The sequence below is a fragment of the Nycticebus coucang genome, chromosome X, assembly GCF_027406575.1.
Source record: "Nycticebus coucang isolate mNycCou1 chromosome X, mNycCou1.pri, whole genome shotgun sequence".
Taxonomy (NCBI): domain Eukaryota; kingdom Metazoa; phylum Chordata; class Mammalia; order Primates; family Lorisidae; genus Nycticebus; species Nycticebus coucang.
In genome coordinates, this window is record NC_069804.1 from 81760001 (window position 1) to 81781872 (window position 21872).

The following is a 21872-nucleotide window of genomic DNA, read 5'->3' on the forward strand; positions in this document are numbered from 1 at the left end:
CATGGAATATTCTCCAAAATTGATCATATCCTGGGACACAAAACAAATATCAACAGAATCAAAAGAATTGAAATTTTACCTTGTATCTTCTCAGACCATAAGGCACTAAAGGTGGAACTCAACTCTAACAAAAATGCTCAACCCCACCCAAAGGCATGGAAATTAAACAATCTTCTGTTGAATAACAGATGGGTGCAGGAAGAAATAAAACAGGAAATCATTAACTTCCTTGAGCATAACAACAATGAAGACACAAGCTACCAAAACCTGTGGGATACTGCAAAAGCAGTTTTGAGAGGAAAATTCATCACTTTAGATGCCTACATTCGAAAAACAGAAAGAGAGCACATCAACAATCTCACAAGAGATCTTATGGAATTGGAAAAAGAAGAACAATCTAAGCCTAAACTCAGTAGAAGAAAAGAAATATCCAAAATCAAATCAGAGATCAATGAAATTGAAAACAAAAGAATCATTCAGAAAATTAATGAAACAAGGAGATGGTTTTTTGAAAAAATAAATAAAATAGATAAACCATTGGCCAGACTAACTAGAAATAGAAAAGTAAAATCTCTAGTAACCTCAATTAAAAATGATAAAGGGGAAATAAAAACTGATCCCACAGAGATACAAGAGATCATCTCTGAATACTACCAGAAACTCTATGCCCAGAAATTTGACAATGTGAAGGAAATGGATCAATATTTGGAATCACACCCTCTCCCTAGACTCAGCCAGGAAGAAATAGAGCTCCTGAACAGACCAATTTCAAGCACTGAGATCAAGGAAACAATAAAAAAGCTTCCAACCAAAAAATGCCCTGGTCCAGATGGCTTCACTCCAGAATTCTATCAAACCTTCAAGGAAGAGCTGATTCCTGTACTGCAGAAATTATTCCAAAAAACTGAGGAAGAAGGAATCTTCCCCTACGCATTCTATGAAGCAAACATCACCCTGATACCAAAACCAGGAAAAGACTCAAACAAAAAGGAGAATCTCAGACCAATCTCTCTCATGATCGTAGATGCAAAAATTCTCAACAAAATCCTAGCCAATAGATTACAGCTTATCATCAAAAAAGTCATTCATCATGATCAAGTAGGCTTCATCCCAGGGATGCAAGGCTGGTTTAACATACGCAAGCCCATAAACATTATCCTCCATATTAACAGTGGCAAAAATAAAGATCACATGATCCTCTCAATAGATGCAGAAAAAGCATTTGATAAAATCCAGCATCCTTTTCTAATTAGAACACTGAAGAGTATAGGCATAGGTGGCACATTTCTAAAACTGATTGAAGCTATCTATGACAAACACACAGCCAATATTTTACTGAATGGAGTAAAACTCAAAGCTTTTCCTCTTAGAACTGGAACCAGACAAGGTTGTCCTCTGTCACCTTTACTATTCAACATAGTGCTGGAAGTTCTAGCCAATACAATTAGGCAAGACAAGGAAATAAAGGGAATCCAAATGGGAGCAGAGGAGGTCAAACTCTCCCTCTTTGCTGACGACATGATCTTATACTTAGAGAACCCCAAAGACTCAACCACAAGACTCCTAGAAGTCATCAAAAAATACAGTAATCTTTCAGGATATAAAATCAATGTACACAAGTCAGTAGCCTTTGTATACACCAATAACAGTCAAGATGAGAAGCTAATTAAGGACACAACTCCCTTCACCATAGTTTCAAAGAAAATGAAATACCTAGGAATATACCTAACGAAGGAGGTGAAGGACCTCTATAAAAAAACTATGAAATCCTCAGAAAGGAAATAGCAGAAGATATTAAAAAATGAAAGAACATACCATGTTCATGGATGGGACGAATCAACATTGTTAAAATGTCTATACTTCCCAAAGCAATCTACCTATTCAATGCCATTCCTATCAAAGTACCTACATCGTACTTTTAAGATTTGGAAAAAATGATTCTACGTTTTGTATGGAACCAGAAAAAACCCCGTATAGCTAAGGCAGTTCTTAGTAATAAAAATAAAGCTGGGGGCATCAGCATACCAGATTTTAGTCTGTACTACAAAGCCATAGTGCTCAAGACAGCATGGTACTGGCACAAAAACAGAGACATAGACACTTGGAATGGAATTGAAACCCAAGAAATGAAACTAACATCTTACAACCACCTAATCTTTGATAAACCAAACAAGAACTTACCTTGGGGGAAAGACTCCCTATTCAATAAATGGTGTTGGGAGAACTGGATGTCTACATGTAAAAGACTGAAACTGGACCCACACCTTTCCCCACTCACAAAAATTGATTCGAGATGGATAAAGGACTTAAATTTAAGGCATGAAACAATAAAAATCCTCAAAGAAAGCATAGGAAAAACACTGGAAGATATTGGCCTGGGGGAAGACTTCATGAAGAAGACTGCCATGGCAATTGCAACAGCAGCAAAAATAAACAAATGGGACTTCATTAAACTGAAAAGCTTCTGTACAGCTAAGGAGACAATAACCAAAGCAAAGAGACAACCTACACAATGGGAAAGGATATTTGCATATTTTCAATCAGACAAAAGCTTGATAACTAGGATCTATAGAGAACTCAAAGTAATCCACATGAAAAAAGCCAACAATCCCTTATATCAATGGGCAAGAGACATGAATAGAACTTTCTCTAAAGACGACAGACGAATGGCTAACAAACACATGAAAAAATGTTCATCATCTCTATATATTAGAGAAATGCAAATCAAAACATCCCTGAGATATCATCTAACCCCAGTGAGAATGGCCCACATCACAAAATCTCAAAACTGCAGATGCTGGCGTGGATGTGGAGAGAAGGGAACACTTTTACACTGCTGGTGGGACTGCAAACTAGTACAACCTTTCTGGAAGGAAGTATGGAGAAACCTCAAAGCACTCAAGCTAGACCTCCCATTTGATCCTGCAATCCCATTACTGGGCATCTACCCAGAAGGAAAGAAATCCTTTTATCATAAGGACACTTGTACTAGACTGTTTATTGCAGCTCAATTTACAATCGCCAAAATATGGAAACAGCCTAAATGCCCACCAACTGAGGAAAGGATTAACAAGCTGTGGTATATGTATACCATGGAATACTATTGAGCCATTAAAAAAAATGGAGACTTTACATCCTTCGTATTAACCTGGATGGACGTGGAAGACATTATTCTTAGTAAAGCATCACAAGAATGGAGAAGCATGAATCCTATGTACTCAATTTTGATATGAGGACAATTAATGACAATTATGGTTATGGGGGGGGAAACAGAAAGAGGGAAGGAGGGAGGTGGGTGGGGCCTTGGTGTGTGTCACACTTTATGAGGCAAGACATGATTGCAAGAGGGACTTTACCTAACAATTGCAATCAGTATAACCTGGCTTACTGTACCCTCAATGAATCCCCAACAATGAAAAAAAAAAAAAAGGAAAGTCAGTGCCCAGTCTCTTCTGACTTATAATGTTTCAGCTGAGGAATTCCTCTGTCACCCTGATTTATTTGTCCCTGTAGATCAGTTGGTGCTTTCTCCTGGCTGCTGCCAGAATTTTCTCTTCCATTTTGACTTTGGCCAGGTTCATTACAATGTGTGTAGGAGATGCTGTGTTTGTATTGAAATGAACTGCAGTTCAATATCTATCTATAAGGGATGTGTCAGAATCTTTTGTGATGCTCGTGAAATTTTTATTTATGATATCCTCCAGAGGGGCTTCTAATCCTTTGTGTCAGTTCTTCTTCCCATTCAGAGATACCTATAATTTGTATACTTGTATGCTTCATGAAATCCCATAATTCTCTAAGGAATTACTCAGTTTTTACTCTCTTTTTTCTGTTGCTTTAAATGATTAAGTTGTTCAAGAGCCGTGTCTTCAATCTGTGAGATTCTCTCTTCTCCATGATTTAATCTGCTATTGAAATTTCTACTGCTATTTTGAAAATCCCTGAATGACTCTTTCAATTCTTTAAGTTCTGATATATCCTTTGTAATTTCATAATGTCTTTCATTCATTTCAAAAATATGGAATGCTTCATGAATTTGTGTGCTATCCTTGGGCAAGAGCCATGCTAAACTTCTCTGTATTATTCAATTGTAGGATATGTGCTGCTGAAGCCAGCACTTTTCTGTATTTTTGAAAATGAAATTAGTCAGAAATTTCATTTAATATTTTTCTAAACGATTAGCTAATTGTACTAATAACATTTACTGAATTATTGATTTGAAATGCCATATGAGCATACCAGTGGGTCTATTCCATTAATCTATCTTTCTATTCCTTCACCAATATTGCATTTCCTTGGAATTTTAGAATTATCTAGTTGGGTTCTAAGAAACATTCTGAAGTTTATTGTGATTTCAGTGAATTTATACATTTGGCAATAACTGACATATTGACAATGTTTCATTTTCTTGTCTATGAAAAATGTATATTTATTTATTCATCCCTTCTTCTGTTTCTGTCAGTAAACTTTATTGTTTTCTCCATGAAAGTCTTGCAATTTTTGTTTAGGCTTATTTCTTGGCATTTTATACCTTTTGTTGCTGTTATGGATATGATTATATGTATATATTATATATGTGTGTGTGCATACATATATAACATATACACACACATATATATGTATATGTATAGTGGGGAGACAGTCTTACTCTGTTTCTCAGGCTAGAGTGCAGAGAATCATCATAGCTTACTACAGCCTCAAACTCTTGGGCTCAAGCAATCTTCCTTCCCCAGCCTCTCAAGTAGCTGTGACTACAGCTGTGTGGGAACACCACAGCTAATTTTTGTATTTTTTGTAGAGATGGAGTCACTTTATGTTTCTGCAGCTGCTCTCAATCTCCTGGCCTCAAGTGATTCTCCCACATCAGTCCCCAAAAGTACTACAATTGTAGGGGTGAGCCATAATGCCTAGCCCTATTATATTTTAATCAATTATTGTTGTGTATAGGAAAATAATGTTTGTATGTTTATTTTATATCCACCCTATTTTAAACTGTTACATTAGATTCAGTGATTTGAAGGTGATATTCTTGGATGTTCTAGATATATATTCATATTATTCATCAATGGTAATAATTGAATCTTTGCCTTTCAATATCAATGATTCTTATAATAGGGATAGTGATTATCACTTCTTGCTCCTGACTTTAATAGGATAGGGTCTAATTTCACAATTAAATACATGCACAGCGTGTTTTGAGAAGTTACTGTTATCACTTTATTTATTTATTTTTCATTTTTATTAAACCATAGCTGTGTACATTAGTATGATCGTGGGGCACCATACACTTGGTTCATAGATCGTTTGACACATTTTCATCACATTAGTTAACATAGATTTTGCAGCGTTTTCTTAGTTATTTTGCTAAGACCTTTACATTCCACATTTACTAGGATTCACATATACCCTTGTAAGATGCACTGCATGTGTATTCCCATTAATCACCCTCCTTCCCCTTCCCACCCCCTCCCTCCCATCCCTTTCCCCTTTCTCCCTATTCTTAGGTTATAACTGGGATACAGCTTTCATGTGAAGGTCCTACATTAGTTTCATAATAAGGGTGAGTACATTGGGTACTTTTTCTTCCATTCTTGAGACACTTTACTAAGAACAATATGTTCCAGCTCCATCCATGTAAACATGAAAGAGGTAAAGTCTCCATCTTTCTTTAAGGCTGCATAATATTCCATGGTGTACATATACCACAATTTATTGATCCATTCGTGGATCGATGGGCACTTGGGCTTTTTCCATGACTTAGCAATTATGAACAGGGCTGCAATAAATATTCTGATACAAATATCTTTGTTATGGTGTGATTTTTGGTCTTCTGGGTATATGCCCAGTAGGGGGATTACAGGATTGAATGGCAGATCTATTTTTAGATCTCTAAGTGTTCTCCATATCTCTTTCCAAAAGGAATGTATTAATTTGCATTCCCACCAGCAGTGCAAAAGTGTTCCCTTTTCGCCACATCCATGCCAAAATCTCTGGTCTTGGGATTTTGTGATATAGGCTAGTCTCACTGGAGTTAGATGATATCTCAAAGTAGTTTTGATTTGCATTTCTCTGATGATTAAAGATGATGAGCATTTTTTCATACGTCTGAAGGCCATGCGCCTGTCTTCTTCAGAGAAGTTTCTCTTCAAGTCCCTTGCCCAGCCTGCAATGGGATCCCTTGTTCTTTTTTTGCTAATGTGTTTGAGTTCTCTGTGGATTCTGGTTATTAAACCTTTGTTGGAGACATAACCTGCAAATACCTTCTCCCATTCTGAGGGCTGTTTGCTTGCTTTACTTACTGTGTTCTTGGCTGTGCAGAAGCTTTTTAGTTTGATCAAGTCCCAATAGTGTATTTTTGAAGCAGCTTCAATTGCCTGGGGGATCCTTCTCATAAAAAACTTGCCCAACCCAATTTCTTCACGGGTTTTCCCTACAATCTCTTCTAGTATTTTTATAGTTTCATGTCTTAGGTTATATCTTTAATCCAGTAAGAGTCTATCTTGGCTAATGGTGAGAGGTGTGGGTCCAGTTTCAGTCTTCTACAGGTTGCCAGCCAGTTCACCCAGCACCATTTGTTAAATAGGGAATCTTTTCCCCACTGAATGTTTTTAATTGCCTTGTCAAAGATTAAATAACGGTAAGTAGCTGGAGTCATCTCTTGGTTCTCTATTCTGTTCCAGACATCTACTTCTCTGTTTTTGTGCCAGTACCATGCTGTTTTGATCACTATCGATTTGTAGTATGGTCTGAGGTCTGGTAGCCTGATTCCTCCTGCTTTGTTTTTATTTTTCAGTAATGTCTTGGCTATTCGAGGTTTTTTCTGATTCCATGTAAAACGAAGAATTATTTTTCCATGATCTTTAAAGTATGACAGTGGAGCTTTAATGGGGATTGCGTTGAAATTATATATTGCTTTGGGTAGTATGGACATTTTAACAATGTTGATTCTTCCCAGCCATAAGCATGGTATATTTTTCCATTTGTTAACATTCTCAGCTGTCTCTTTTCTTAGAATTTCATAGTTCTCTTTGTATAGATCTTTCACGTCCTTTGTTAGATAAACTCCCAAGTATTTCATCTTCTTTGGCACTACTGTGAATGGGATAGAGTCCTTAATTGTTTTTTCAACTTGACTATTGTTGGTATATATAAAGGCTACCAATTTATGAATGTTGATTTTATAACCTGAGACACTGCCGTATTCCTTAATCACTTCTAAGAGTTTTGTAGTAGAGTCCCTAGTATTTTCCAGATATACAATCATATCATCTGCGAAGAGCACAAGTTTGATCTCTTCTGACCCTATGTGGATACCCTTGATCGCCTTTTCTTCCCTACTTGGGGTGGCTAAAACTTCCATTACAATGTTAAAGAGCATTGGAGGCAATGGGCAGCCTTCTCTGGTTCCAGATCTAAGCGGAAATGATTCCAATTTAACTTCATTCAACATGATATTGGCTGTGGGTTTGCTGTAGATGGCCTCTATCAGTTTAAGAAATGTCCCTTCTATACCAATTTTCTTAAGTGTTCTGATCATGAATGGATGTTGGATGTTATCAAAAGCTTTTTCTGCATCGATTGAAAGAATCGTATGGTCTTTGTTTTTTAATTTGTTCATGTGCTGTATTACATTTATAGATTTACGTATATTGAACCAGCCTTGAGACCCTGGGATAAAACCGACTTGGTCATGATGTATGATTTGTTTGATATGTTGCTGGATTCTGTTTGTTAGAATCTTGTTGAATATTTTTGCATCTATATTCATTAGTGATATTGGTCTAAAATTTTCTTTTTTTTTTTATTGTTGGGGATTCATTGAGGGTACAATAAGCCAGTTACACTGATTGCAATTGTTAGCTAAAGTCCCTCTTGCAATTATGTCTTGCCCCCATAAAGTGTGACACACACTAAGGCCCCACCCTCCTCCCTCCATCCCTCTTTCTGCTTCCCCCCCATATCCTTAATTGTCATTAATTGTCCTCATATCAAGATTGAGTACATAGGATTCATGCTTCTCCATTTTTGTGATGCTTTACTAAGAATAATGTCTTCCACTTCCATCCAGGTTAATACGAAGGATGTAAAGTCTCCTTTTTTTTTAATGGCTGAATAGTATTCCATGGTATACATATACCACAGCTTGTTAATCCATTCCTGGGTTGGTGGGCATTTAGGCTGTTTCCACATTTTGGCTATGGTAAATTGAGCTGCAATAAACAGTCTAGTACAAGTGTCCTTATGATAAAAGGATTTTTTTCCTTCTGGGTAGATGCCCAGTAATGGGATTGCAGGATCGAATGGGAGGTCTAGGTTGAGTGCTTTGAGGTTTCTCCATACTTCCTTCCAGAAAGGTTGTACTAGTTTGCAGTCCCACCAGCAGTGTAAAAGTGTTCCCTTCTCTCCACATCCACGCCAGCATCTGCAGTTTTGAGATTTTGTGATGTGGGCCATTCTCACTGGGGTTAGATGATATCTCAGGGTTGTTTTGATTTGCATTTCTCTAATATATAGAGATGATGAACATTTTTTCATGTGTTTGTTAGCCATTTGTCTGTCGTCTTTAGAGAAAGTTCTATTCATGTCTCTTGCCCATTGATATAAGGGATTGTTGGCTTTTTTCATGTGGATTACTTTGAGTTCTCTATAGATCCTAGTTATTAAGCTTTTGTCTGATTGAAAATATGCAAATATCCTTTCCCATTGTGTAGGTTGTCTCTTTGCTTTGGTTATTGTCTCCTTAGCTGTACAGAAGCTTTTCAGTTTAATGAAGTCCCATTTGTTTATTTTTGTTGTTGTTGCAATTGCCATGGCAGTCTTCTTCATGAAGTCTTCCCCCAGGCCAATATCTTCCAGTGTTTTTCCTATGCTTTCTTTGAGGATTTTTATTGTTTCATGCCTTAAATTTAAGTCCTTTATCCATCTTGAATCAATTTTTGTGAGTGGGGAAAGGTGTGGGTCCAGTTTCAGTCTTTTACATGTAGACATCCAGTTCTCCCAACACCATTTATTGAATAGGGAGTCTTTCCCCCAAGGTAAGTTCTTGTTTGGTTTATCAAAGATTAGGTGGTTGTAAGATGTTAGTTTCATTTCTTGGGTTTCAATTCCATTCCAAGTGTCTATGTCTCTGTTTTTGTGCCAGTACCATGCTGTCTTGAGCACTATGGCTTTGTAGTACAGACTAAAATCTGGTATGCTGATGCCCCCAGCTTTATTTTTGTTACTAAGAACTGCCTTAGCTATACGGGTTTTTTTCCGGTTCCATACAAAACGCAGAATCATTTTTTCCAAATCTTGAAAGTACGATGTAGGTACTTTGATAGGAATGGCATTGAATAGGTAGATTGCTTTGGGAAGTATAGACATTTTAACAATGTTGATTCTTCCCATCCATGAGCATGGTATGTTCTTCCATTTGTTAATATCCTCTGCTATTTCCTTTCTGAAGAGTTCATAGTTTTCTTTATAGAGGTCCTTCACCTCCTTCGTTAGGTATATTCCTAGGTATTTCATTTTCTTTGATACTATGGTGAAGGGAGTTGTGTCCTTAATTAGCTTCTCATCTTGACTGTTATTGGTGTATACAAAGGCTACTGACTTGTGTACATTGATTTTATATCCTGAAAGATTACTGTATTTTTTGATGACTTCTAGGAGTCTTGTGGTTGAGTCTTTGGGGTTCTCTAAGTATAAGATCATGTCGTCAGCAAAGAGGGAGAGTTTGACCTCCTCTGCTCCCGTTTCGATTCCCTTTATTTCCTTGTCTTGCCTATTTGTATTGGCTAGAACTTCCAGCACTATGTTTAATAGTAAAGGTGACAGAGGATAACCTTGTCTGGTTCCAGTTCTAAGAGGAAAAGCTTTGAGTTTTACTCCATTCAGTAAAATATTGGCTGTGGGTTTGTCATAGATAGCTTCAATCAGTTTTAGAAATGTGCCACCTATGCCTATACTCTTCAGTGTTCTAATTAGAAAAGGATGCTGGATTTTATCAAATGCTTTTTCTGCATCTATTGAGAGGATCATGTGATCTTTATTTTTGCCACTGTTAATATGGTGGATAACGTTTATGGACTTGCATATGTTAAACCAGCCTTACATCCCTGGGATGAAGCCTACTTGATCAGGATGAATGACTTTTTTGATGATAAGCTGTAATCTATTGGCTAGGATTTTGTTGAGAATTTTTGCATCTATATTCATGAGTGAGATTGGTCTGAAATTCTCCTTTTTGTTTGGGTCATTTCCTGGTTTTGGTATCAGGGTGATGTTTGCTTCATAGAATGTGTTGGGTAAGATTCCTTCTTCCTCAATTTTTTGGTATAATTTCTGCAGTACAGGAATAAGCTCTTCCTTGTAGGTTTGATAGAATTCTGGAGTGAAGCCATCTGGACCAGGGCATTTTTTAGTTGGAAGGTTTTTTATTGTTTCTTTGATCTCAGTGCTTGAAATTGGTCTGTACAGGAGCTCTATTTCTTCCTGGCTAAGTCTAGGGAGAGGGTGTGATTCCAAATATTGATCCATTTCCTTCACATTGTCAAATTTCTGGGCATAGAGTTTCTGGTAGTATTCAGAGATGATCTCTTGTATCTCTGTGGGATCAGTTGTTATTTCCCCTTTATCGTTTCTGATTGAGGTTATTAGAGATTTTACTTTTCTATTTCTAGTTAGTCTGGCCAATGGTTTATCCATTTTGTTTATTTTTTCAAAAATCCAACTCCTTGTTTCATTAATTTTCTGAATGATTCTTTTGTTTTCAATTTCATTGATCTCTGATTTGATGTTGGATATTTCTTTTCTTCTACTGAGTTTAGGCTTAGATTGTTCTTCTTTTTCCAATTCCATAAGATCTCTTGTGAGATTGTTGATGTGCTCTCTTTCTGTTTTTCGAATGTAGGCATCTAATGCGATGAATTTTCCTCTCAAAACTGCTTTTGCAGTATCCCACAGGTTTTGGTAGCTTGTGTCTCATTGTTGTTATGCTCAAGGAAGTTAATGATTTCCTGTTTTATTTCTTCCTTCACCCATCTGTTATTCAACAGAAGATTGTTTAATTTCCATGCCTTTGGGTGGGGTTGAGCATTTTTGTTAGAGTTGAGTTCCACCTTTAGTGCCTTATGGTCTGAGAAGATACAAGGTAAAATTTCAATTCTTTTTATTCTGTTGATATTTGTTTTGTGTCCCAGGATATGATCAATTTTGGAGAATGTTCCATGGGGTGATGAGAAGAATGTATATTCTTTATCTTTGGGGTGGAGTGTTCTATATGCGTCTATCAAGCATAGTTGTTCTAGGGTCTCATTTAAATCTCTTACATCTTTGTTTAATTTCTGTTTAGAGGATCTGTCCAGCTCTGTAAGAGGCGTGTTAAAGTCCCCTGTTATGATGGGATTATCAGGTATCATATTGCTCAGACTGAGTAAGGTCTGCTTCAAGAATCTGGGAGCATTTTAATTGGGTGCATAAATATTTAGAATTGAAATGTCTTCTTGTTGTATTTTTCCGTTGACCAATATAAAGTGACCATCTTTGTCTTTTTTGACTTTAGTTGCTTTAAATCCACATGTATCTGAAAATAAGATTGCACTCCTCTTTTCTTCTGAATTCCATTTGCCTGAGAAATTTTCTTCCAACCCTGACTGGGAATTTTAATTTGTCTTTTGAAGCCAGGTGTGTTTCTTGCAGACAGCAAATGGATGGCTTGTGTTTTTTAATCTAGTCAACCAATCTATGTCTCTTCAGTGGGGAATTCAAGCCATTAACATTTATTGAGATAATTGATAAGTGTGGTAGTATTCTATTCGTCTTATTTGGTGAGAGTCCATTGCTTAGTTTTATCTTTTGCATCAGTGTGGAGGTTTGGTTCTGTCCTTTAATTTCTGAGTTCTTACTTTGCTGCTGATCTATTGTGGTGGTCAGTGTGCAGAGCAGGTTGAAGTATTTCCTGTAGAGCTGGTCTGGTTGTGGCGAATTTCCTCAATGTTTGTATATCCATAAATGATTTGATTTCTCCGTCAATTTTGAAGCTTCGCTTAGCAGGGTACAGAATTCTGGGCTGAAAATTGTTCTGTTTAAGTAGATTAAAGGTCGATGACCATTGTCTTCTTGCTTGGAAAGTTTCATTAGAGAAGTCTGCGGACACTCTGATGGATTTGCCCCTGTAGGTCAACTGGCACTTACTCCTGGCAGCTTGCAGAATCTTTTCTTTTGTCTTGACTTTGGGCAGGTTCATCACAATGTGTCTCGGAGAAGCTCGGTTAGAGTTGAGGAGACCCGGTGTCCGATATCACTCTGAAAGCACTGTGTCAGAATCTTTGGTGATGTTTGGAAATTTTCTTTTATAATATTCTCTAGTATGGCTTCCATTCCTCTGGGGCATTCTTCTTCCCCTTCTGGAATTCGTATAACTCGTATGTTGAAATGCTTCATAAAGTCCCATAATTCTGACTGTGAACGTTCTGCTTTCTCTCTCTTCTTTTCTGCCTCTTTTACTGTCTGAGTTATCTCAAGAACTTTGTCTTCAACCTCTGAAATTCTTTCTTCTGCATGGTCTAACCTGTTGCTGATACTTTCCATTGCGTCTTTAAGTTCCCTAATTGACTGTTTCAGTTCCTTCAGCTCTGCTATATCCTTTTTATATTCTTCATATCGTTCGTCTCTGATTTGATTCTGTTTTTGGATTTCCTTTTGGTTATTTTCCACTTTATTAGCAATTTCCTTCATTGTTTCCATCATTTCTTTCATTGTTTTCAACATGTGTATTCTAAATTCCCTTTCATTCATTCCTAACATTTCTATACTGGTGGAATCATCTGCAGCAGCTACCTCATGGTCCCTTGGTGGGGTTGTTCTAGACTGGTTCTTCATTTTGCCTGGAGTTTTCTGCTGATTCTTCCTCATGAGTGATTTCTTTTATCTGTTTCCTTGCCCTAATTTTCCTTTCACTTCCTCTTGCTCTTTAAGTTCTTGTGCCTGTGGACTAAGGCTTACAGGACCAGAAGTGTGAGAAGGTTGAAGAGCAAAAAATGGGGATGAAAGAAAGGAGGATCGAGTGATAAGAAAAAAAGAAAGATAGAGAAAGGAGAGGGGTTGGGTATAAGGAATATTGACAAAAAGAAGAGAGGCACAGGAAGAGGGAGACAGGGCAATATAGGTGTACAGTAGGGTAGTTTGACACAACCTTAAAAAAACCCACCTTCTGGGGGTGCCCAGTTGCGTGGTTCCCTTGAGGTCAGCAGCTCTTTGCTAACCTGATCAGACACAGTACCCCACCTCCACCAAGTAAACAGGAAAGACAAAAATGCTATAAATCAAACCAAAACAAGCAAACAGAAAACTTTACGGGGATAAAGTTGGGTGAAAAACCAAATGATATCGGTAGAAACACTAGCAAAAATGAAGTTGTAGTTATTAAAAAAGGCAGCAATGGGAAATTATAATTAAACTAGGAAAACTGAGAAAGAAAAAGGGATCTGTATGGAAAAGATTGAAATTAAAAAAACAAAAGAACATCAGCAACGTCAAAATAAACAAACAAAAAAAACAATGAAACAAAAAAATAGAAAAAAATACACAACCAAAAACAAAGCAGTTTGTATATGTTATTGAATATTGTCTGGGCAACACGTGGTCTTCTGGGGTATGAGATGTTAGTCACAGTTCTGATACGACTGGAGGCTGCTGATTTCTCAAACCCCAGCAGGTAGACACCCTAAATCTCTCTTCAGCCTACTTAAAAGGCACTTTGAACTTGTAAACTTGCTGAGCAGAAGCTTTCCCAGCTTTCTCGCTGGAATCACTGCTGAAGTGGCTATCCACTTACCCAGTGTGCCAAAACCGGTCTCACTCTGCCCCTGAGGGTTAGGGCTGCAAGGCGGCTCAGACTCCACCCTTAGGCTACTTGGTTGCTGGGTTACAATCTCCCACCCATTTCTAGCTCTGCGACCCTGAGGGTGGAGCTTGCAGGGGCAGATCACTGACAATGGATCCGTGTGACCCACCGCCAAATACTATTAGCTCCGTCTGGCTCAGCGGCTCAGACTGGGGCCCTAGACAACGGCCAAAGTTCTCCGCACTCCCGCTCAGGCCTTCCCCAAGGCAGTTCAACTCAGTGCCAAGTCCAAGGACATCAAAACAGTTCACAGGTAAGGCCTTTCTGGTTTGCAGTCTTGCTGCTACTGAACTTACAGTTGTGCGCGGGTTTAGACGGATTGAACACACGCCACCACTTGCTGGTTTTCCACTGTTTTAGTCCTCCTCTTGGGGTCCAGAAGTCTCTTGCTGACTCCCTGTATCCTCATAGGAGTGATGCTAGGCAGTTCCCACCAGCCAGAGATGCCTGGAGTCCTATCTCCCCAGACTCACGGTGCCCAGATGCAAGGAAGCTGTTACTCGGCTGCCATCTTGCTCCGCTGTCTATAATTTTCCTTTCTTGTTGGGTCTGTTCCTGGTTTGGGGATCAGGATGATGTTTGCTTCATAGAATGTGTTGGGTAGTCTTCCTTCTTTTTCTACCTTTTGGAACAGGTTGAGTAGTATAGGTACTAATTCTTCTTTAAAGGTTTGGTAGAATTCCGACGTGAAACGATCTGGTCCCGGGCTTTTCTTTTTGGTGAGATTTTGTATGGTTGATGATATTTCTGAACTTGATATAGGCCTGTTCAACATTTCCACTTGTTTTTGATTAAGTCTTGGAAGGTGATGTGTTTCCAAGTAACTGTCGATTTCCTTCAGATTTTCGTATTTCTGAAAGTATAGTCTTTTGTAATATTCATTAAGGATTTTTTGGATTTCTGAGGAGTCTGTTGTTATTTCGTCTTTGTTATTTCTTATTGATGAGATTAGAGATTTTACTCTTTTTTTCCTGATTAGGTTGGCCAAACGTTTATCTATTTTGTTGACCTTTTCAAAAAACCAGCTTTTTGATTTATTAATCTGTTGTATTATTCTTTTGTTTTCAATTTCATTTAGTTCTGCTCTGATTTTGGTTATTTCTTTTCTTTTACTGGATTTGGGGTTGGATTGTTCTTCCATTACAGTCTCTTGAGATGTCCCATTAAGTTGCTTACTTCCTCTTTTTCTGTTCTCCTGAGGAAAGCTTGCAGTGCTATAAATTTCCCTCTTAGAACTGCCTTTGCTGTGTCCCAGAAGTTCTGATCGTTCATGTCTTCCTTGTCGTTTTGTTCCAGAAATTTAGCAATTTCCTTCTTGATCTCATCTCTGACCCAGCTATCATTCAGCGTAAGGTTATTTAATTTCCATGTTTTTGTATGAGTATGCAGATTCCTGTTGTTACTCATCTCAAGTTTTATTCCATGATGGTCTGAGAAGATGCATGGAATAATTTCTATTCCTTTAAATTTGCTGAGGTTAGACTTGTGACCTAAGATGTGATCGATTCTGGAGTAAGTTCCATGGGCTGATGAGAAGTATGTGTATTCAGTTTTGTTGGGATGAAATGTTCTGTAGATGTCTGCTAAATCTAAATGCTGGATGGTTAGATTTAAATCTAGAATTTCTTTACTCAGCTTTTTGTTGGAGGATTGATCCATCACTGCCAAAGGAGTGTTAAAATCTCTAACTATTATAGAGTTGGAGGAAATCAAGTTGCTCATGTCTGTTAGAGTTTCTCTTATAAATTGAGGTGCATTCTGGTTGGGTGCATAGATATTAATAATTGAAATCTCATCATATTCAGTCTTACCCTTAACAAATATGAAGTGACCATTTTTGTCCTTCCTTCCTTTTGTTGTTTTAAAGCCTATTGTGTCCACAAATAAAATTGCAACACCTGCTTTTTTCTGATTACCATTTGCCTGAAATATGGATGACCATCCTTTCACCCTGAGTTGTATTTGTCTTTTAAGTTAAGATGTGACTCTTGTATGCAACAAATGTCTGGCCTGAGTTTTTGTATCCAGTCAGCTAACCTATGTCTCTTTAGAGGGCAGTTTGAGCCATTCACATTAATGGGGAGCATTGATAAGTTTGGTGAAATTTGGGGTATTGAGTTCTTTGAAAGTCCAGTGGGCATTTTTAATCCTTTTGCCATTGTGGAAGTTAGAGTTTGATCAGAAGTTTCTGAGTGAGTTTACTTTTGTAGTAGAGGATTGGGTTGGTTATTATGGAGGATAGGTCTGAGAATATCCTGAAGAGCTGGTTTAGTTATGGCAAATTTCTTTAGCATATGTATGTCATTAAAGTATTTAATTTCTCCGTTGTAAATGAAACTCAGTTTAGCTGGATACAAGATCAGTGGTTGAAAGTTATTTTGCTTGAGGAAATTAAACGTTGATTACCACCCTCTTCTGGCTTGAAAAGTTTCAGCAGAGAGATCTGCAGTCATTCTAATGTTCTTTCCTTTGAAGGTAATAGATTTCTTTCTCCTGGCAGCTTTGAGAATTTTCTCCTTCATATTAACTTTAGTGAAGTTAATTATGATATGCCTGGGGGATGTCTTATTGGGGTTGAGTTGTGCTGGGGTTTTGAAGCTATCTGCTATCTGAATTTCAGATTCTCTAGGTATGTCTGGAAAATTCTCTTTCATAATTTCATGCAGAAGGGCCTCTGTGCCCAGTGAGGCCACTTCATCTGTTTCAGGAATTCCTATGAGATGGATATTTGCCTTCTTCGAGTTATCCCAGAGCTCTCTGAGTGAGTGATCCATTTTTGCTCTCCATTTCTCTTCCTCTTTGAGAGTTTGGGAGTGTTCAAAGGCTTTATCTTCGATGTTGGAGATCCTTTCTTCTGCTTGCTCCATTCTGTTGCTAAGGGATTCCACTGTATTTTTCATATCTTTGAGGGCGCCAAATTCTTGTTTCAGTGTGTCTAAGTCTTTCATGGTTTTGTCTTTAAATTCGTTAAATTCTTGAGACAGCTTTTGAATTTCTCCACGAATTCCTAATTCCATTTTCTTAATCTTGTTTGCCATCCAAATTCTGAATTTAATTTCTGACATCTCAGCCAGTTGTTTGTGAATGGGATCTTCAATTACATCTGCCGTATCTTTCCTTGGGGGGGTTGAGCTATTCTGGTTATTCATGTTACCAGAGTTTTTCCACTGATTCCACCCCATGATTGTTTTACTCTCTTTGATTTTCCTCTGGTGTTTTGTCGAGGACCCATACAGTGCTGTGGCCTGAGAAACTGGGGCCCTGTTTGGTGTAGAGGTCCTAAGTGGTTCTGACTTGTTTTCAGCTGGTTTCTATGTGACCCTAGTGAAACAGTTACTCTGGGTTGAAGTCTCAGCTGTGGAGAAATACCAGCAATTAAGTCACCCCACCCACCACAGGCAACAAATGGAAAAGGAAAATCAAACCTTCCTACAACCACACACCCAGGGCACCACCTGGATAGTCCCCAGGTGAGTGACTCAGTTCAAAAGGTCCAAGTCAATTGTCTCAGTCAGCAGCTGCCTTGGGTTGGAGATTTCAAGAGGTCCCTGGGAACTGGGTCACAGGGGTCTGGTGCATGCTCTAAAATGGCTTGCTCCAATGCTGCGTGGAGTCAAGAAGAGCCACCAGTAAATAGATCAGTCTGGTAAGAATGATGCCTCCTTCCCCACCTTGCAGCTCTGTCACACCTGGTCTCTGCTAGCCCCACAGGGCAGTGACCCAGTCAGTTGTCTGCAGTAAGCAGATACTCCAGGGGTTTGCACCTGCCTAAGTCACAGGGTAGTCTGTGTCTGCTCAACTAGGCCGCTATTCTCTGTCTTTATCCAGCAGGGAGTGGTGTGGCCTGTCAACCTGGGGCACTTGATGGAGGCTTGAGATGTTCAGTCAGTTCCAGCCCCACCCTTAGTTTATGTTACTGAATGAAGGGAACAACCCTGTGGAAGTTTGTTTCTGACCTTGCCAGATTCCTCTGCAGAGGAGAGGCTGATTTCAGTTCCCAGAGCCTGTGTCTCAGGCCCTGTCTTTAGTCCTGCGGGTTTGTATTTGCAGCGCGATCAGTTGTTGGCTGTAGCCTCTTGGCCTCCTTTGTCTATAGGCTGGTGATCCCCTAAGGGCCAGGTGCGTCTTAGGCTCAGTAGAGCGGTTCTCTGGATCAGCCCCACCCTAGGAGTTTCCCAGCTCTGCGGGTGTGTTTTCTAGTCCCCGTGTTCCACCCAGGTGGGTACTGTCTCAGGAAAACCCTTTACTCATGGGTCCTGTGTTTCAGTCCCAGGTCTGTTCCATGGTGGTTGCCATCTGAGAAGATGCTTGCCCTCATCTGGTTGCCCAGGAAGACAGGAGGAGAGGCTATGGGATATCTGGGGGTGGGCCTTGTTATTGCTGAAGATGGCTGTTGCTCTGCACCTCGGGGCACCACCGCTCCAGTGTAATTCCCTCTCAGCCTACCGTTGTCTTCTCACTCCTTTTCTACAGAGTCAGCACTGGTCAGCTGCAGTCCAGGTCCTGTCTATACCTCTTGAGTGTTCAGCCAAGAATCTGGACTCCAGAGGGGGCAGGTCTCCAGATCACGGAGTGAGAGTGGAGGGGGGTGTTAGGAGCTCAGGGTTACAGGTCGTAACACCAAGCTCATTGAGACCAAATGAACAAATAAACATATGCAAAGGTTACCAGGCACATGGGCCCATAGATACAGAGATTGACGGAAACACATAAACATACAAGCAATAGCCACGACAACAGCAATATAAGAACACTGCAATAAAAATAGTGATAATCGTGAAATAATTGAAAGAAAGAAAAAAAAAGAAAAAAGTGGTGTTAGAAGGAATGTTAAGTGAGAAGAAGAAATTAAAATTAGAAGACATAGAAATAAAAATATATCTATATAAAATTTAATAATAAAAAATTATCGAAATCTCCTCTAAGAAAATGGTGAGGAAAAATCAGACAAAAAGAAAACAACAGCAAATAAAAACAAAAGAAAAACCCACAAAAACAAAACAAAACAAAACAAAACAAAAAAAAGGGCACCAACTGCAAAAATATTCTTGTGGTAGAAATATACCTGTAAATGTCTATATGTCTGCTGTAGGGATCAACTTTTGTAGGAATATATTCATACTTCAATATACTTTCTGGACACCAGTTGGCGCTGTGAGTCGTTTTGAGACTTATACCTGGTTTGCAGTTTATACTGTTACCATGGTAACCACCTTCCATGGCCGATGGCCATTTTGGAGTTTCTGTAAAAGTTTGTCGCCTAAGAATTGTGCAACCTCGTCTGTTCTCCTCCAGACAGCACTTGCGACCAACCCTCCCACTCAGTGCAGGTGTCCACGCTTCCTAAGTCCCTCCACTCTGCTCCCAGGTTCCCCCGCAAACTGGCGACTGCAATTGGCCATAAGGGGAGTGGTGCTGAGTTCACGCGGTATCTCCTGTAGCTGGTTCCCGGGGCTTCAGCAGCCAAAGCCCGTCCGCGGCTTCAGTTGCTCCGCGGCCCCAGAAGCCAAAGCCGGGTCCTAGGCTTCAAGCCGTTCCCGTGGTTGGAGGGCTTGGGGGATTTATTCTGAATTTTATGGTTCAGAGTTTTGGATGGGCCTCCGCCAGTTCGCTGCGCAGCCTGAACCGCCAGCCCCCTCCAACACCTGGGGGAAAGGTGCCCGCCCTTTTGGGTAGTTCAAAATGTCTGTTTGTTTCCCGGGCAAGATCCCTTCCCTTCAATTGTCCAACAGTTTGCCCAGCTCCCTGTGGTTTTGAGTGGCTCTCCTTTCAGATGCCTCCCTTAGTTCAGGATTAACTACTTTTCAATTGGATTTTGTCAACATTTACAAGCTGCTGACCTCCGTGAGGGAGGGGCCTGCTGGCTGGCACAGCCGAGCAGGGATGAATCTCTACAACAAAGTCTGTGATTTTTAAATTACCCCTCAGATATAGCAATCCGCCAGTTCACTGGGCGTCTCCAGCTGTCTGTCCACTCCAATAATCCACACACAGGTAAGGTCCAGACCGCCTTTCCTCTCACCTGGTGGCTTGGGAGAGGTGGGCTACACGTCCGTCCTGTCCGCCATCATGCTCCGCCTCCCATTGTTATCACTTTAAAGTAATGTATTTATATCCTTGTCTTCCTAACACTTTATGATTTATGTTATTATTAATGACTAATGAATTTTATTTGATTATTTTTCTGAATTTAATGAAAAAATCATATAGCATTTTTTTCCCTGTACTTGGTTTATGTGTGAATTATATCAATATCCTTCCTATGGTGAAACATATTTTCTATTCCTAAGATAAATCACGCTTAGTTATGATAAACTATTCTTTAGTACAAGCTATTAAAGCACCATTGTCATACATTAAAGAGTTTGAAAAAATAGTACTTCATTTTATATGGAATCAGGAAAAACCTTGAATAGCCAGGACATTACTCAGAAATAAAAATAAATCAGGAGGTATCATGTTATATACTATAAATCTATAGTGATCAAAACAGCATGGTACTGGCGCAAAAACAGAGGTAGATTTATGAAACATAATAGAGAACCAAGAGATGAACCCAGCCACTTATCATCCTTCAATCTTTGATAAGCCTGTCAAAAACATTCAGTGGGGGAAAGACTCCCTATTTAACAAATGGTGCTGGGTGAGCTGGCTGGCAACCTGTAGAAGACTGAAACTGGACCGCCACCTTTCACCATTAAGAAAAATTGATTCTCACTGGATAGAAGATTTAAACTTAAAACATGAAAGTATAAAAATACTGAAATAGAGTTCAGGGAAAATGCTTGAGGAAATTGGCCTGGGAGAATGTTTTATGAGGAGGAACCCTGGGCAATTGAAGCAACACCAAAAATATATTACTGGGGTCTGATCCAACTAAAAAGCTTCTGCATAGCCAATAGCACAGTAAGTAAAGCAAACAGACAACCTTCAGAATGGGAGAAGATTTTTGCAGGTTATGCTTCTGACAAAGGTCTGATAATTAGAATCCGCAGAAAACTTAAATTAGTCAATAAGTAAAGAACAAATAACCCCATTTCTATGTGGGAAAGAGACTTGAACAGAAACTTCACTAAGAAGTCAGGTTCATGGCCTACAAACACATGAAAAAATGCTCATCATCTTTAATCATCAGAGAAATGCAAATCAAAACCGCTTTGAGATATCGTCTAACTCCAGTAAGATTAGCCCACATCACAATCCCCAAACTACAGATGTTGGTGTGGTTGAAGAGAAAAGGGAACACTTCTACAGTGCTTGCGGGAATGCAAGCTAATAGGGCCTTTTTGGAAAGAAGTTCGGAGAATCCTCAAGGAACTAAAAGTAGACCTACTGTTCGATCCTGTAATTCCTCTACTAGGTATATATGCAGATGATAAAAAATCATTTTACAAAATAGACATTTACACCAGAATGTATATTGCAGGCCAATTCATAATTTCCAAATCATGGAAATAGCCCACGTCCTCATCAACTCGTGAATGGATTAACAACCTGTGGTATATGTACACCACAGAATACTATGCAGCCATAAAAAAACATGGAGATGTCACATCTTTATGTTTACCTGGATGGAGCTGGAACATATTTTTCTTAGTTAAGTGTCTCAAAAATGGAAAAAGTTATCCAATGTACTCAATACTACTATGAAATCAATATATGATCACCTACACATTCATATGAATGGTAAAACATACCGTGTTTCCCCGAACATAAAACATCCTCCAAAAATAAGACCTACTTACAGGTTTCCTTCTGGGTGAAATATAAGGCATCCCCAAGAATATAAGCTCCCCCCCCAGGCTCTGTCTCAGAATGAAAATTAATTTATGGTTAACTGGTTCCTAGGTCACCCTGACTGGCGTCTAGCAACCAGTGACGTTCGCGGAGTCCTGACATCACTCCTGTGTGGAGGCGGAGTGGAGGTCGGAGTGAGCAGTGAGTGGGGGCGGGAGAGAGGAGGAGACTTTCTTAGATGCGT

The 21872-nt window shown here is 39.1% G+C and overlaps 1 protein-coding gene and 1 non-coding gene across 2 annotated transcripts in view; one reads left to right on the forward strand and one right to left on the reverse strand.

Moving 5' to 3' along the window:
- LOC128576873 (zinc finger protein 610-like) overlaps positions 1 to 21872 on the forward strand; it is a 55994-nt gene that overhangs the window by 16030 nt on the left and 18092 nt on the right. The gene's annotated exons all lie outside the window — the stretch shown is intronic.
- On the reverse strand, positions 4013 to 4118 carry LOC128578755 (U6 spliceosomal RNA). Its single transcript, XR_008377888.1, has one exon. It is a non-coding gene; the product is annotated as a U6 spliceosomal RNA (small nuclear RNA).